Source organism: Lethenteron reissneri, chromosome 52 (assembly GCF_015708825.2).
Source record: "Lethenteron reissneri isolate LAM-NWPU_2019-01 chromosome 52, ASM1570882v1, whole genome shotgun sequence".
Lineage (NCBI taxonomy): Eukaryota > Metazoa > Chordata > Hyperoartia > Petromyzontiformes > Petromyzontidae > Lethenteron > Lethenteron reissneri.
Window position 1 is genome coordinate 287,667 of NC_083830.1, and position 5,000 is coordinate 292,666.

Here is a 5,000-nt window from a genome sequence, read left to right on the forward strand (position 1 = left end):
AAGCGGCGAGATTTATTTTGGGTCGCGGGTCTCCTCGGGTTCTCATGACGACGGGACCTCGGGGAGCGATGGGCGGTGTGGATTCTTCCGTGTGTGTGTGTGTGTGCGTGCGTGTGCGTGGGTGTGTGTGTGTGCGCACTTTTGGTAAAACGCCGACCGTTTGAAACGCCGTGTCCTGCCTGCAGGAGGTGCAGCAGGCCGGGAGCAGAAGATGGAGCGGAAGCAAACCAAGATGAAGCAGCTCAAAGTGAAGGCCATGTGATGGAGGTGGCAGAGAGAGGTAGGAAGAGAGAGGGAGCAGAGAGGGTGGAAGAGAGAGGGAGCAGAGAGAGGGAGCGAGAGAGGGTGGAAGAGAGAGGAGGAGAGAGAGAGAGAACATGGTGCTCTGCCTGCCAGCCGTGGCATCGGCCGCAGGGAATTTTATTTTAAGCCAAGGAGGGTAAGGGGCCTGTACGGAGGGCGTGCATTGCTCCCTGTCCCTACTGCTGTTGATCGTTACAGTGGTAACAATTTGTATTGTGTCAAGACTCCAGCTTTCGTTGTAATTAAATTCGACCGAGAGTGGGAAAACTGCGTGTGGTAGTTGTGTTTGCGACGCGGTTCGTGAAATGTGCCGTGACCTGTGTTGTTGTTTGTTGTGGTGGTGGGTGAGGTCACTCCGGCCAGGAAGAAGTGCTGTACGTGTGCTGTGCGTGTGTGTCGTTTAGTGTTTCTTATCTGGGCCATTGCCTCCTTGTGTGAATAAAAAAAAATACAAGAATTATAATATCAGATGAATTGGATACCGAAAGAACTATGCAATTGTTTGGCAAACTACTGTAGAATCAAAAGTTGTATACCTTTTAAAAAGTTCCAAGCATTTCACACGGGGTGCGGGACACATTAGTTTGAATAAGATCTTTAATTACGTGACAATAAAAAAAAAATGTAAAAAAAAAATTGTTGAAATGTGATAACGCGTAATGAGAATATTGAGGGAAATGTCTCAAAATGATCATATGCGCGCAGGACATTGTACTTTAAATGTATCGTTCACGCAGATGTCGATGGGTAATGATGAGGCAAATCGGACGCGCACGGCTGAGGATATGGGGAGGGAGAGACGTGGAGAGAGATACAGACACGCGGTGATAGAGACGAACATGGGGAGACAGATGAGATAGACAGGCGGGGAGAGTGACACGGGGAGAGTGACACGGGGAGAGTGACACGGGGAGAGTGACACGGGGAGAGATGAGACGTGAGGAGATGCACAGATATGAGGAAATGGACGCCGAGAAAGACGTGGAGAGAGAGGGAGAGAATACCAGGCGTTATATTTAGTGGTGGGCAGCGCAGGGCAGTGCTACAAACTCCCTGTGGTGTTGTACAGCACATCTACGCCCCCACGTCATTCACCAACCTGCGGCGCACAGACGTGGGGGGGCCTTCATCCAGCAGTGGATTGGCACCGAGGGCCGATACGTACACCGTAAGGGCAAGGATTAGCAGGTACTAGGCTTCCACTTGAATGCCTTGGCATCCCAAAGCTTCATATTCTTAGGTTTTTTCGGTAAAGTCACGTAGGTGAAAAATTTAAATTAATAAAAGTAAAATGAGAATAAAATAAAAATCATGACGTTTCGGAGGCAACACAAGCTTCCCTCTTCAGGTGGAACCGTCACAGCACGATTGCTGTATCACTTGATACAGCTATCACTTGATACAGCTATCGTGCTGTGACGGTTCCACCTGAAGACGGAAGCTTGTGTTGCCTCCGAAACGTCGTGATTTTTATTTTATTAATTTAAATTAAAATGTTTTACCTACGTGACTTTACCGAAAAAACCTAAGAATATGAATCATTGCAGTCACGAAAGCTTCAAATCTAGAATCCCAAAGCTTCTTAACATCTGAACCATTCCCCGATGCCCTGAAGCTGCCTCGTCTATGGGATCCCCCTACACCCACGTCCCTGCCCCCCCAGTGGCAGCTGTCCCTACGGTTCACGGCAGCATCGGCCTCACAATGGGTGAGCATTCGAGTCTGCCAGGCGGGAGGGGGGGTGAACGTGCAAAGTTTTCAAATGTGTACTTTAAAAATTAAAAATAATGATGATTTAAAAATGTTTGGCTTAGATCGCGTAAATGTATAAATGTGTCGTAAAACCTGCCACCACCTGACACAGCCAACTAGTAAGGGTTGTCACGTAAACAGAACGTGGCCAATTCGTCACTAGTACAGCACTAGTGTATAGTGTAGTATATATGTATAGTGTAGTGTATAGTGTAAATAGTGTGTAGTGTGTAGTGTATAGTAGTGTAGTGTATAGTAGTGTGTGTATAGTAGTGTAGTGTGTAGTGTATAGTAGTGTAGTATATAATGTAGTGTACTAGTACAGCACTAACCGGTGTGTTGGAGAGCCAAGCCACAACATCTACAATCTGAGTACGACGTTTCGCCAGTTATTACAACGAGCTTAAAAAAAACTCTTATGGATATGGTCGCGAAAGCCTTAAGTGTTAAACAATTCCAATTTGTAACGCGCATCGATTTCACTCGCCCCGAAGGCCAGCGGTGACACTGGGGCGCGGAGCTCAGCTCGGAGATCCGCTCAAGTAAAAAGAGTGAAATCAACAAAAGAAGATTCTAGATTTGAAGCTTTCGTGACTGCAAGGATTCATATTCTTAGGTTTTTTCGGTAAAGTCACGTACGTAAAAAATGTAAATTAATAAAGTAAAATAAAAAATAAAATATTTTATTTTAAGAAAAGTAAAATAAAAATAAAATATTTTATTTTTATTTTTACTTTGATTAATTTTTATTTTTTAACTACGTGACTTTACCGAAAAACCCTAAGAAAACAAAAGAAGATGTTGCGTTTGAGAATGCGCTTCAAGAAGGGGTGGGTAAAAAATTTACCCGTAAAAAACAAAGTTTTTCACTATAAATCCTTTATATGCGTGGCGGCTAGAGTCCTCTCGTCCTCTGGCTTGAGATGGCTGCCACCTATGGGTCAGATGATTGCCTGCCATCATTAAGCAATTGGTAATTAAATATTTTTTTTCCCAAAAAGTGTAAAATTTAGGAAAAAAATTTTCACGAAAATTTATTGTCACGCACAACGAGTCTGTGTGGAAAATGTCAGCTCGATTGGATCACGGGAAGTGGGTTAAAACACGACCGAAAGATTTGCACGGTTGTAAGCGCGCAAGCAAGCAAGCGCGCAAGCAAGCAAGTGAACTTAATATAAAGGATTTAAAAAGTCAGCGCTGCGAATGTGGAGTGGGGGGGAGGCGTGGTGGTGGCTGTGTGTCCAGGTCGGAGGAAGGGCCGACGACTGGGAAAAACGACGCATGGCGATCGTGGTCCTGGATTCGCACGAATAATGTTGGCCCAACTTTCCGTGTCGGAGTTTGCCGTAGTATGTCACGATCGGCTATACAAGACCCGCGATATCGCGATGATCAACTATCGGTTTCTATACTCTTTGGTTCTTTCGGTAAAGTCACGTGGGTATAAAATAAAACAAATCGCGACGTTTCGGGTGCAACACAAGCATCCGTCATCAGGTGGTTTCTCTTCAAAGCTGCAATTATGACTTTTTTTATCGCGTTGCGTTTTGTGCTTTTCTGTACTCGGAATAAAGATTAATCGAGCGGCTCTGCAATGGGAAGATCGCTCGACGCACGGATGAGACAAGTCTTCTCGCTGTTGCAACTTTGAACACAATCCGTTTCGCACATGCGCTGCTGCTGTAATACGAGAACGATTACGTCACACCGTATTACGTCACGGTTACATCACGCCGTACTATGTCACGAGAACGATTACGTCACGATTGTCACCATTGCATTGGGATTTACCCCAGTAAAACAGTTTATATTGGTAGGAACCTCCTGGTTACACCAGCCCACAGGGGATTATTGTGTCCGTCCATCGTGCATCCAAAAATGGGAGGGGTGGAGAGGGGGAGGGTGGGGGGGGAGGGGGGGGGTGGTGGGAGGGGTGGGGGTGGTGGGGAGGGGCTGGGTGGTGGGAAGGTTGGGGTGGGAGGGGTGGGGCTGGTCACCCCGTGGTGCCCTTATAAAACGCAACGTTTAATCTACTCACGCCGGCTTGTGCCCGCCCTCACAGGCATATTTGCGGAAGACACCACGCCGCCGTTGACCCTGGCCATTGACCGAGCAACCCGACGTTCCTACCAGCTCCCTCCGCAGGAATGTGTTAAAGCGCCGCTTCAATTAAATAGGTACCGTACAGTGGCTATTTACTTACAATTAATTTTTGCATTCGGCGTTCCAGAAATGTTTTCCTCCGGAAAAGCCGAAATTTACAAGAAACAATACGATCATCACAAAATGTATCAGTCCAGTGTGGACGATACGATTATCGTCGATCTGGTATCGCATGATATCGCGAGCTGTGAGGCTTAGCTTGATTGCACATTCTACAAAACCAATGACGTGGTCTCCCCTCACACGCATCCCCCTTCATCCCCCTAAAGCCACGTGGTCCTCACTTTACCAAACCCAACCACGTGCCAGGCTACGTGCACGTTAAGGCCACGTGACGTATCGAACGCCCGCTGGCAAGGTCACGGGACAGACCCATCAGGTGCCACGGGTTGACCGACTGAGATGACTTGCTGGTCGATTCACCAGCTGTTCTCCCTACTGTGCCAAAGACCAACCAATAACCAACGCCCTCCATTCGCCACTAATAAACGGTGACGTCACCACGGTGCCTGTGCCAGACCAGGTGCACTTTGAGGCCACGTGAAGTGCAGAAGGCTCGCTGACAGGAAGGTCTCGGGGCAGACCCGGGTACCATGGGTTGGTCGACTGAGATGACCGGTAAATGCACCACCTGTGCCCCCTACTGTGCCAAACCCAACCAATATAACCAACGCCCGCCATTTGCCACTCAGGACCGTCCATAAAGGACGTCACACACCTGGGGGAGGGGGGTCAGACATTTTTAACGAGGTGGGGTTTTAGAAATGTGACGTCACATCAAA